This window comes from Chiloscyllium plagiosum, unplaced genomic scaffold (assembly GCF_037043375.1).
Source record: "Chiloscyllium plagiosum isolate Xiang-an unplaced genomic scaffold, Cpla_swu_hap1 HiC_scaffold_37, whole genome shotgun sequence".
NCBI classification, from domain to species: Eukaryota; Metazoa; Chordata; class Chondrichthyes; order Orectolobiformes; family Hemiscylliidae; genus Chiloscyllium; species Chiloscyllium plagiosum.
In genome coordinates this window covers 31,291,526-31,305,258 of record NW_028270175.1, presented here as the reverse complement: position 1 = coordinate 31,305,258, position 13,733 = coordinate 31,291,526, and positions in this window count along the sequence as shown.

Here is a 13,733-nt window from a genome sequence, read left to right as displayed (position 1 = left end):
TGCACAAATCAGTACTCTGAAGTGATTTGAGGTCGAAATAACGTCACAAAATCTTGACTTCACTCCCAAAAGAGACAGGTAAGCATCTGAGCCACAGTTGCAAAGTCACCATAGTCCCATTCTCACATTAGAGAGAGATGACTAGGGCTGGTTTAACCTGAGGGTCACCACACCTCAAGTGAGGGGAGACGTTATGAAGGAGAGTCCGTTGTGGTAACCTCAGCTTGTGCAGGAATTGAACCTGCACTGTTGGTATTACGCTATATTGCAAACCAGCTGTTCAGCCAATTAAACTATGCATGACACAGTGGCTCAATGGTTAGCACTGCAGCCTCACAGCACTAGGGTCCCAGGTTTGATTCCAGCCTTGGGTGAATGTCTGTGTGGCATTTGCACTTTCTCCCCGTGTCTGTGTGGGTTTCCTCCCACAGTCCAAAGATGTGCAGGTCAGGTGAATTGGCCATGCTAAATTGCCCATAGTGTTAGGTGCATTAGTCAGAGGGAAATGAGTCTGGGTGGGTTACTCTTCAGAGGGTCAGTGTGGACTGGTTGGGCCGAAGGGCCTGTTTCCACACTGTCGGGAATCTAATCTAATCTAAGGTCCTGACAGATGTTAACAAGAAGCTCCTGTCTTCTCACTAGTCACCTAAGGTATGGTCACCCTCAGGTCAAACCCATCACCAGTTGTCTCTCTCCAATGAGGGAGCAGTGGTATGGTCTTCTAGGACAATGCTGACTTTACTGCAGGGATGGTATGGAAGCCCCATGAGTGAAGTATTAATCAGTGGTAAACGGCAATCTCTTTCTCTAATTCATATTCTCCAGATGTACCTCACCAGGCATTTTTGCCACTGAAGCTGTTTCCAATAACAGCCTACATGAGATAATTGACAACATTGGCTTTTATAAAAGAGCACAATTTTAATTATTTGACTGGAAAACCTAGCGATTGCAGGTGAATAGTCATTCAAATGTTGTCCAAGTCAGCACAGTAACTTTGCATTTCTCTAAAATAAAAACCCTATTACCTTTGTCCAATTCCTCTCCTACCTCTTCTGAAGGTGCAAACTCATGCTGGGGTACTGTTGCATGCACATTTAATGCCCTCCTTTGCCTCACCTTAACACTGGACTCCAGAGAATGGGTGTGAGAAACCTATTCAATCATGGAGGGTTTCCTTAGTCAGATCTAACAATATAACCCTAGACTCCAACAGCTACTGGACATCGATCAGAAGTTCTGAAAAAGGGTCACTGGAACCGAAACATTAATTGTGATTTCTCTCCACAGATGCTACCAGACATGCTGAGCTTTTCCAGCAATTTCTGTTTTTATTCTGATTTTAGTTTCTGCCTCTGGTTAAACCAGGTTAAAGACAAAAAAGCTGTAGATGCTGGAATCCAAGGTAGACAGGCACGATGCTGAAAGAACGCAGCAAGCCAGGCAGCATCAAGAGGTAGAGAAGTCAACACTTCGGGTGTAACCCTTCTTCAGGACAGGGGATGGGTGCAAGGGGAGCTGCAGATGAAGGGGGCTGGGAGTGGGGGATGTTGGTGATGTGGTCAGAATAATAGGGCAGTTATGGTCGGGATTTAACTTTCCAAACATAACCTGGGACTGCCATAGTGTTAAAGGTTTAGATGGAGAGGAATTTCTTAAGTGCGTACAAGACAATTTTCTGATTCAGTATGTGGAGGTACCTACAAGAGAAGGTGTAAAACTTGACCTACTCTTGGGAAATAAGGGAGGGCAGGTGACTGTGGTGTCAGTGGGGGAACACTTTAGGGCCAGCGACCATAATTCTATTCATTTTAAAATCGTGATGGAAAAGGATAGACCAGATCTTAAAGTTGAAGTTCTAAACTGGAGAAAGGCCAATTTTGAAGGTATTAGGCAAGAACATTCAAAAGCTGATTGGAGGCAGATGTTCGCAGGTAAAGAGACGGCTGGAAAATGGGAAGCTTTCAGAAATTAGATAACAAGAATCCAGAGAAAGTATATTCCTGTCAGTGTGAAAGGGAAGGCTGGTAGGTATAGGGAATACTGGATGACTAAAGAAATTGAGGGTTTGGTTAAGAAAAAGAAGGAAGCATATGTAAGGTATAGACAGGATAGATCAAGTGAATCCTTAGAAGAGTATAAAGGAAGTAGGAGTATACTTAAGAGGGAAATCAGGAGGGCAAAAAGGGGACATGAGATAGCGTTGGCAAATAGAATTAAGGAGAATCCAAAGGGTTTTTACAAATATATTAAGGACAGTAGGGTAACTAGGGAGAGAATAGGGCCCGAGCTGAAAATGTGTTGCTGGAAAAGCGCAGCACGTCAGGCAGCATCCAAGGAACAGGAGAATCGACGTTTCGGGCATAAGCCCTTCTTCAGGAATGAGGTTTCCTGAAGAAGGGCTTATGCCTGAAATGTCGATTTTCCTGCTCCTTGGATGCTGCCTGACCTGCTGCGTTTTTCCAGCAACACATTTTCACTTCTGATCTCCAGCATCTGCAGCCCTCACTTTCTCCTCAGAGAATAGGGCCCCTCAAAGATCAGCAAGGCGGCCTTTGTGTGGAGCCACAGAAAATGGGGGAGATACTAAATGAATATTTTGCATCAGTATTTACTGTGGAAAAGGATATGGAAGACATAGACTGTAGGGAAATAGATGGTGATATCTTGCAAAATGACCAGATTACAGAGGAGGAAGTGCTGGATGTCTTGAAATGGTTAAAGGTGGATAAATCCCCAGGACCTGATCAGGTGTACCCGAAAACTCTGTGGGAAGCTAGAGAAGTGATTGCTGGGCCTCTTGCTGAGGTATTTGTATCATTGATAGTTATAGGTGAGGTGCCGGAAGACTGGAGGTAGGCAAACGTGGTGCCACTGTTTAAGAAGGGTGGTAAGGACAAGCCAGGGAACTATAGACCAGTGAGCCTGACCTCAGTGGTGGGCAAGTTGTTGGAAGGAATCCTGAGGGACAGGATGTACATGTATTTGGAAAGGCAAGGACTGATTCGGGATAGTCAACATGGCTTTGTGTGTGGGAAATCATGTCTCACAAACTTGATTGAGTTTTTTGAAGAAGTAACAAAGAAGATTGATGAGGGCAGAGCAGTCGATGTGATCTATATGGACTTCAGTATTTGACAAGGTTCCCCATGGGAGACTGATTAGCAAGGTTAGATCTCATGGAATACAGGGAGAACTAGCCATTTGGGTACACAACTGGCTCAAAGGTAGAAGACAGAGGGTGGTGGTGGAGGGTTGTTTTTCAGACTGGAGGCCTGTGACCAGTGGACTGCCACAAGGATCGGTGCTGGGTCCTCTACTTTTTGTCATTTACATAAATGATTTGGCTGTGAGCATAAGAGGTACAGTAAGTAATTTTGCAGATTACACCAAAATTGGAGGTGTAGTGGACAGCGAAGAGGGTTCCCTCAGATTACAACAGGATCTGGACCAGATGGGCCAATAGGCTGAGAAGTGGCAGATGGAGTTTAATTCAGATAAATGCGAGGTGCTGCGTTTTGGGAAAGCAAATCTTAGCAGGACTTATACACTTTATGGTAAGGTCCTAGGGAATGTTGCTGAAGAAAGAGACATTGGAGTGTAGGTTCATAGCTCCTTGAAAGTGGAGTCGCAGGTAGATAGGATAGTGAAGAAGGCGTTTGGTATGCTTTCCTTTATTGGTCAGAGTATTGAGTACAGGAGTTGGGAGGTCATGTTGCGGCTGTACAGGACATTGGTTAGGCCACTGTTGGAATATTGCGTGCAATTCTGGTGTCCTTCCTATCGGAAAGATGTTGTAAAACTTGAAAGGGTTCAGAAAAGATTTACAAGGATGTTGCCAGGGTTGGAGAATTTGAGCTATAGAGAGAGGCTGAACAGGCTGGGGCTGTTTTCCCTGGAGTGTCGGAGACTGAGGGGTGACCTTATAGAGGTTTACAAAATTATGAGGGGCATGGATAGGATAAAGAGACAAAGTCTTTTCCCTGGGATTGGGGAGTCCAGAACTAGAGGGCATAGGTTTAGGGTGAGAGGGGAAAGATATAAAAGAGACCTAAGCGGCAACGTTTTCACGCAGAGGGTGATACGTGTATGGAATGAGCTGCCAGAGGATGTGGTGGAGGCTGGTACAATTGCAACATTTAAGAGGCATTTGGGTGGGTATATGAATAGGAAGGGTTTGGAGGGATATGGGCCGGTTGCTGGCAGGTGGGACTAGATTGGGTTGGGATATCTGGTCGGCGTGGACAGATTGGACCGAAGGGCCTGTTTCCATGCTGTACATCTCTATGACTCTATTGTGGGTGAGGGTGGGTGGCGGAGTGGTGAGGTAGGGATGGATGAACACAGGCAGAGAGTATGGCCTGATTGGTCGATGGGAGGAATGAATTCCAATTGGTAGCTGGAATGAAGGGTCGATCAGAGCAATGGAAGGGGGGAGAGGCTGGGATGGGAGTCAGGGGATGGAAGCACAGATCATGGATTGAACATGGAATATTTCTCTCACTAAACCCGCCATCCCCCACCCACTCCGCCCCCACCAACCACCCAACCCCTCCTTCCGTGCTAAGAATAGCTCAATGTTGCAGGATCAGAAATGGTAAATTGTTCAAAACAGCCCAGCGCACAATTTGGAACACACACAAACAATGATAGGCAAGACATCCAGACTGCCCCGTACAACCGTATCACAATATACCTACATACCTTACTCACCTCTGGATACAAAGTGACTTTATGGGAGAAGAGACAAATGAGAAGAACATCGTGACGAATGGGAATAATAAATTTATTCTTTTTTTATTCATTCATGAAACAAGGGCCTCCCTGACAATTCCAGCACTTATTGCCCATTCCTAATTGCCCAAAGAGCAGTTAAGAGCCAACCACATTGCTGTGAGTCTGGAGTCACATCTAGGCCAGACCAGGTAAAGATGGCAGCCTCCTTCCCTAAAGTACATTAGTGATCCAGATGGGTTTTTCCAACAATCGACAATGGTTTCACAGTCATCATTAGACTCTTAGTTCCGGGTTTGTATTTTAAATTCCACCATCTGCTGGGGCAGGATTCAAACCCAGGTCCCCAGAACATTACCTGGGTCTCTGGATTAACAGGAGAAAGTGAGGACTGCAGATGCTGGAGATCAGAGCTGAGAATGTGTTGCTGGAAAAGCGCAGCAGGTCAGGCAGCATCCAAGGAGCAGGAGAATCGACGTCTCCTGAAGAAGGGCTTATGTCCGAAACGTCGATTCTCCTGCTCCTTGGATGCTGCCTGACCTGCTGTGCTTTTCCAGCAACACATTTTCATCTCTGAATTAACAGTCAAACAATAATTCCACTGGGCCATTGCCTTCCACATATACAAGGGTGGCACCATCTTCTTTTCAAAGATGTCTGCAAGCGAGAGACATGAAGTCACTGAACACGAACCTCGATAGTTGGGAAAACATTGCAAGCGATTGCTCTCGCTGGAGGCTGGAATTATATAGAGGTCTAAAAAGAGAAGAGAAGGTGAGGTTGCTGCTGAAGAAAAACGTACCGGCTGAAGTAACAGCACCAAGACAACACTGGAGGGCAGTGCCTTTGAGAGCAGTCACTGCAACCGTGACTACCACTCCCATGTGGGCCTCTACAGCCACACCAGACGCTGCTTTACCAACAAAGATTGAAGCAAGGCTTCCCAGGCGCAGATCCATGGTCTCCTGAGACTAATGGATGCCACCATGAATATGGCATCCCTTTCTGACCCTCTTGGGCAATCAGAATTAGTCCAGGAGACCTCTTTGGATCTGATTAATACGACATTGTAACTATCCTTTCTACAAGGTGACCTTCAACGCATCTGATACAGGTCCAGTTCTCATTTGAAAGAAGATATGGAGAAAAAGAAAGTTCCGATTATTTACCAGTGAATGTTAAGTAGATCTGCGATGGACATCAATTCTTTTTGTGTGTGTGTGAATGTAAAACACATGAGCACCTAATACTCTATAAAATAAAACATTGTGTTGCAATTGAAATATTGAACTTTTAACATCAAATTTTTATTTATCAGAATGTTTAAATGATCATCCCTGAAATCAAAATGTCTTTCCTTCACGTTATATGAAGGAAATAATATTTTGTCAAGCTCACTTTGAAAAAGACTGTACCTTTCATGCTTTTAACTTAGGTACATAACCGGCTTTTAGATTGTCAAAGATATTTGGCAAAGCAGGAAAGGAGGGTGCTGGCTTCAGATTTCATGCAGCAGGATTTTAAATGATCAGGAGGAACACAGTACTGGCACACCATGAGGAGAGGTAGAGTTACCACTGAGCGACAGGCCTGACAGTTATTGAAAGAATTAATTAAATGTCAGATGAATGGACGTCTGAATCAACTTGGGTGGAAGCCTGTGACACAAAAGGGAAGGAAATTCATAAGCAGGGGTTGCTTCAGACCACCAGGATAAGAGAAGGAAATTGGTAAGGAATTATTTCAGTAAACGGAGAGTACATTGGGGAAAGGGAAGGATATAATTATAGGTGACTTTTGTTCCCATGAATTAGACAGAAGTGAGGGTGGGCGATTTTCTAAAAGGTTGGTGAATTCATGGGACTTACAGAGTTTGGCATCCTGGCAATGAAACTATATTATGTGATATGATTATTGAGCCCCTTCACGCAATTGTCTGAAATTCCTATGACATCCACCTTAATAAAGACCATCATCCATTAATGTAAGGGGTTGATTTTAAATCCAGGCCTGATTTCATCAGATCGGTTCTCCAACATGGTTACAAAAAAATGCAGATGTCTTGGCCCTACTCACTGTAATTCTCTTCTTAAAACTTAATACTTCTCCAGTTTTAAAGCCCATAACTCTGATTAAGCTTTAGCTGTCCCCTCCTAATCACTCTCCCTTCCTGTCTGTTTTCCCAATCTCAATTAGTGAAGCGACTTGGGACATCTCTTTTTCTTAACTGTGTTACATAGGTTGTTACTGTACTTTGCAAGTCCTTTATTAAACCAGCAAAGGACAATGATACAAAAGGAACATTGATTGTCAGTACAGACAGACTGATTTCAGTGTGAGTACAATAAAAGGTGGACAAAGGGAAGCAAATTTATTTAGTGTGTGCCAGGGAGCTCAATTTCTGATTACATGGCACCTTAACCTCCACAACAGCCCTGCCTTTGAAGACAGTGGTGCAGGAAAAGCACAGCCGGTTAGGCAACATTCAAGGAGCAGGAGAATCAATGTTTCAGGCAAAATCAGCCATTCCTGATTTTGCCTGAAATGTCGACTCTCCTGCTCCTCGGATGCTGCCTGACCAGCTGTGCTTTTCCAACACCACACATTCGACTTAGATCTCCAGCATCTGCAGTCCTCACTTTCTCCTTTGAGGACAGTGGGCCACCATACAAGTCCACCAAAGACAATAATGCTTCTGAAATTGAACAACATTACCATCACTGAATCTCTGCTATGAACATCCTGGGTATTATCAATCTGGACTAATCTGGACTTGCCATATAAATACAAAGGCTACAAGAGCAGGTAAGAAGTTAGGAATACTGCAACTGCATCTGCCCTCCTCGTTCATTTTGTTAATCTGTGTTTTGGTAATTCCAGTGGTGATGACATATTCTGTAATGGTAACTTGACAATTCAAAATATAAATCTTCATTTCTCTTCAGAAAATCATTTGCTTTATTAGGCAATTTTGTTCTATACTTCAAGGAGGACAATGCTTGACCCACAAAGTCAAATTGCTAATGCTGTCACGGCTGTCAGTTTATTTTGACCATACGATTTAACAAGAGCTTTATCATTGTGAACATCCACTCAACATCAACCACAGTCACACTTTGAATTATGTATTCACTTGCTTCAATAGGCAGAGTCTTACAGGAGCTATAATGCAGACTCTTGTGAGATTAGTGGCAGAATTGGACAAGAGGTCTGGTGAGCCGCTTCTCGACACCAAGAGCATTTTGTTGCATCTCTTACGTTTTCGCCAAGGGATGAGGCAAGTTTCTCACTAGGCAGTGACAAGTTGCTAATGAAGAGGGATTATAGCCTGTTAAATGCCTTAATAAAACCACAACTCACCTCATTAATGTTCAACTTCTTTGCTTACCAAACATGCCAAACAAGGTAGGCACAGAGAACTCTCAAGATGGAAATCAGAGCAGGTAACTTCAGCTCACTGCTAGGTCCAAAGTACCTCCATGTCCAAAGATGTGCAGATTGACAACACTGAAACTGCTCATAATATTCAGATATGTGTTAGGCGACATGGATTAGCCATGAGAAATGTGGAGTTGTGGGATACAGGTGGGGGGGGGGGTAGGGGGGGGCAGCAGGGGGGTTGGTGGTGGTGGTGGATCTGGTTGGGAAGTCCTTCTGGGTGTCTACATGGACTTAACGGGTTAAATGGCCTCTTTCCACACTGTAGGGATTTTATGATTCTATGTTGGATTCTGGGCACCAATTTCTCTGGGCAGTCTCCATGTGCACCAGCCATTAATACCCCACATCCACAGACATTGGCATCTGATGTGTGCCAGTCTTTAAGAACCTTCATGGCACTTTTCCCATCCACTGACATTATGCTTCTACACATCAATGCTACACCTTGGACTGTACCAGTAGACACCACTGTTATGCTGCAGCTTGGACACTTTGCACTCAGGGGCTCACACCCAGCTCGTGGACTGGACCAGGCTGTATCTCCAGGCTGCCCACTCACTGTCATAAGTGATTGTTTGCTCTGAGCCAACCTGGATGCCCACACATCCCTGCCTTGCCTTTTTTGCACCTCGTCCCTCAGCCAGAGATGCCAGCTCAGTATTGTCATATTGCAGTGCTGTTTAACGCAGACACTATCAACAGGCCCTGGCCAGGTCACGGGAAATGGCCTTCACTTGGGAGGAGTCCCATCACAAAAAGTCAAGGGCAGCCTCTGATGCTGTGGCAAGTTTGGTAACAGATTGCAAACAAACATGCTCAGCTGCACAGCGAAACCCTTCAAAACAATTCAACACAGCTGGCAGTTAGCCACAAAAATGTAACAATCAGTCGCTGGTCTTTGCAACTTCACCTCAGTAAATGTAATTTCTCAATCCCATTCATCATGTTGAGTATTAGAGTTGCTGATTCTTACATTCGATATTGTGGCCAGCTCCCTGTTGACTGAAGTACAGAGGCGCAAAATCAGGCAAATCCCAGATTCGGTCCTTAACCTTTACATAGCTTGTTGATTCCATATGGGTTGGTCGGATGTGCAGGCTTCAAGCTACACATGGCGGTGGGAGGAGAAAGTACCTACTGTTGATTCTCACTGACTACACTGCCATCGCCCAGTCCCCCGCACCCCCACCCTCTCCCACCTTAGCTAGTCAGCATTCGTCCATATTGACGACCACCTGAGGGCAGCAAGGACCAGAATGTTCTCTGGATGAGATACTCCAATATTCATCATTAAGAGTGGTTCTGTAACACAACCTCATCCTCACTGAGCTACATGTCGCAGGCGTATTAATCCACAACAGTATTTGTAGCAGCGAGCACTGCCACTGTCCTTATAGAGATGCAATCCAGCCTTCAGATTAAGGCACTGTCCATTATGTCAGATGGCCCTGCCAACATGGCATTGATTTCAAACAGATCAAGAATCTCATATCCTGCTGGAACTTGCATCAGTAGCACAATTCTATTCAACCACAATCTGCAAATCCACTCCCCAACCTATCCCCCAGTCTGTCATTACCATCAAATCAGGGGATTGTCCCCATTTCAATGAAGATTGCATCTATGTTAAACAGCGGAAACAGCAGAATGAAATGACCCATAGTTACTGGGTCAGATCACAGCTCTGCAGTCATGTAGAGTCAAAGAGACGTCAAGATGTACAGCACGAAAACTGACCCTTCAGTCCAACCCGTCCATGCCGAAGAGATATCCCAACCCAATCTAGTCCCACTTGCCAGCACCGTCCAATATCCTTCCAAACACTTGCTATTCAGTACCCATCCAGATGCCTCTTAAATGTTGCAATTGTACCAGCCTCCACCACTTCCTCTGGCTGCTCATTCCATACACGTACGACTCTCTGCATGAGAAAAGTTTCCCCTCAGGTCTCTTTTATATCTTTCCCCTCTCACCCTAAACCTATGCCCTCTAGTTCTGGACTCCCCCACCCCAGGTTATTTCATTGTTCCCCCAGCCATCTATGACTAGGTGTGATAGGTGACCAGTGGAGTGCCACAAGGATCGGTGCTGGGTCCATTACTTTTCGTTATTTATATTTATCCTATCCATGCTCCTCATGATTTAATAAACCTCTATAAGGTCACCCCTCAGCCTCCGATGCTCCAGGGAAAACAATGTCAGCCTATTCAACCTCTCCCTGTAGCTCAAATCCTCCAACCCTGGCAACATCCTTGTAAATCTTTTCTGAACCCTTTCAAGTTTCACAACATCTTTCCAATAGGAAGGAGACCAGAATTGCATGCAATATTCCAACAGTGGTCCAACCAATGTCCTGTACAGCCGCAACATGACCTCCCAACTCCTGTACTCAATACTCTGACAAATAAAGGAAAGCATATCAAATGCCTTCTTCACTATCCTGTCTACCTGCGACTCCACTTTCAAGGGGCTATGAATCTGCACTCCAAAATCTCTTTGTTCAGCAACATTCACTAGAACATTACCATTAAGTGTATAAATCCTGCTAAGGTTTGGTTTCCCAAAAATGCAGTACCTCACATTTATCTAAATTAAACTGCCACTTCTCATGCCAATTGGCCCATCTGATCAAGATTCCGTTGTAATCTGAGGTAATCTTCTTCGCTCTCCACTACATCTCCAATTTTGGTGTCATATGCAAACTTACTAACCATACCTTTTATGCTCACATCCAAATCATTTATATAAATAACGAAAAGTAATGGACCCAGCACCGATCCTTGTGGCACTCCACTGGTCACCTATCACACCTAGTCATAGATGGCTGGGGGAACAATGAAATAACCTACAGGAGGAAGAGACCCTAAAACTATTCCCATCCTCAGTAGGGAGCCCAGAACATGAGAACAAAAGACTGAAGTATTTGAAACCATCTTTGGCCAGAAGGGGATGTGGAGATGACCCATCTCAGCTTCCTACAGAGGACCCTCCTACAGAATAGTTCACCTCACCTGACATCAAGGAATGGGCTGAGTCCACTGAATGGCTCTAAGTACAGACAATGTCCAGTCTGCACTGCTAAGGACAGTTGCTCCATAACTAAGTGTTCTCTAACAAAGCAATTTTGCCACAGCTACAATGCTAACATCTTAACTAATTAAGTGGAGAATTCTCCACGTATGTCCTGTCAACAAAAAGCAGGATAAATCCAATCTGGCCTATTGCCACCCCAACCAACTCCTTCTCAATCACCAGCAAAGTGACAGAAGGGGTCCTCAACAATACTATCAAGTGGCACTTACTTTTCATGCAGAGGATGGTGCGTGTATGGAATGAGCTGTCAGAAGAAGTGGTGGAGGCTGGTATAATTGCAGCATTTAAAAGGGACCTGAATGGGTATGTGAATAGGAAGGGTTTAGAGGGATATGGGCCAAGTGCTGTCAAATGGGACTAGATTAGGTTAGGATATCTAGTTGGCATGGATGAGTTGGACCAAAGGGTCTATTTCCGTGCTGTACATCTCAATGAGTCTATGATGAAACAATAAGTCATTTGTCAAAGCTTCCTTTGGCTTCCATTATAATCAGTCAGATCCTGACCTCATTAGTTTGGGTCCAACTGTGGACCAAAGAGCTGACATTCAGAAGTGAGGGCGACCGTCATTACCCTTGTTAGAAACAAAATTCAATAAAATTTAGACAAGATCACCAAAGCTGGAAACAAGACAATTTATTCTCCAATCTTGTAAGAAAGGACCCCAATTGCAGAGAGCAATTGAAGTGATGATTATTCAAACTATTACACAGTTATACTTGTGAGCTACGTGAGGTCACCTCTTCCGATCCCTACATTACCCAATCTTTCTTATTATTTCGCCTCTGCCCACTTATGCTCCATGCCCATTGCCCACTTCTTTCCAAGTTGACAATTTTCCCCCTTGCACGTGCTGTCATAAGGCTAAACTTTTATCTCGATGTTCCCTTTGTAACTTCTTTCATTGTCCATAGATACATTCCATTCTTGTACATACATCTTAACAATGTATCTTTTTCGTGCTTCGCTTATATGTTTCAGTAATCTTAGCTTTTTGCTGAAACTGTTGTTTTAACCATTATGGTAAAAGGAATTATTTTCTTTAATAAATCTACATTAAAGTTAGTACTTAATTATCCATAATTATGCACTGAAAAGTAGAGATACTCTTCCCTAAATCCTTGCAAAGTTAATAGTTCTCTTGCTGTACCCCTTTTCTGTATGCTTTTTCTATATCTGCAAAAACAACACTTTTCTCCATTTCTAACACCCTCAACATTGAGACAGCACTTGATCAAGTAAGGCACCATTGAATCGAAATGGAGAACTCTCTGCAACTTTGAATCATTCTTTGTACGAATGAAAGGTGGTTGTGGTTGTTAGGACAAATGATTTCCCAGGATCTCACTGCTGGATGTTACGTCCTCTGCCCAGGCATCTTCAGTTCCTTCATCACAAGGTCAGGAGTAGGAGAATTCACTGATGATTGCAAGGTGTGTGCCCGATTGAAACTTCTAAAGCAGTCCAAGACCTGAATGGCATACAGGGATGGACTGATAAGTGGCAAGTAACATTTGTACCACAGGCGATTACAATCTGCAACAGGAGAGAAGCTAACCATCTTCCCTTGACATTCAATGGCATTACCTCTCTGAATCCTCCATACACAAACACCCTGCCGGTTACCATGAACCAGACATTTAATTCGACCAGTAGGGTAAATACTATACCTCTAGAACAAGGTGTCATCATGCCGAACAAGAGTTCATAGTCCAGACTGAATAGTTATAGCTTTAGGATAACTGTAGTAGGTTTACAACAGAAATGAAGAGAAATCACTTCTCTCAAAGGGTTGTAAATCTGCAAAATTCACTACCACAGAGCATGGTGGATACTGGGACATGAAGGAACTTTAAGGAGGAGATAAACAGGTTTTTAATTAGTCATGGGTTGAAGGGTTATGGGGACCATGCAAGAAAGTGGAGTTGAGGCTATAATGAGAGTCATAATCGTATCAATTAGTGAAGCAGGATTGAGGGGCTGAATGTTCTCCAACTGCTGTGAGTTCTTAATAAGAACGGAAGCATCTTCTGTCTCCCCCGACTACTATTATCATCTTCAAGGCAAAAGTCAGTAATGGGATCAAATATCCCCAATTCCTTAGGTAAGTATAGTCCTCACCATTTGCACCATGCCATTCAGGAGAAAGCAATCTTCTATTTAGCACTTTACCAACATCACTCCCCCCACCCACAAAGTGCAGTGGTAGGTATGTATACTGTATACAAGAAGGTGGCTCAATACTACTTGCTCAATTCAAATGGATGATAAATATGGCACATGCCAGAACTCAAGAGTGTGATACTGGAAAAGCACAGCAGGTCAGGCAGCACCCAAGGAGCAGGAGAATCATAGTTTTGGGCATAAGCCCTTCATCGGAAATCAGAAGTGTCCACTTTCTGTGAATGAATATAAAAATAAATGGACTGCAATATTGTTAAAAGGAAGTGAGAAATTGAAGTTTA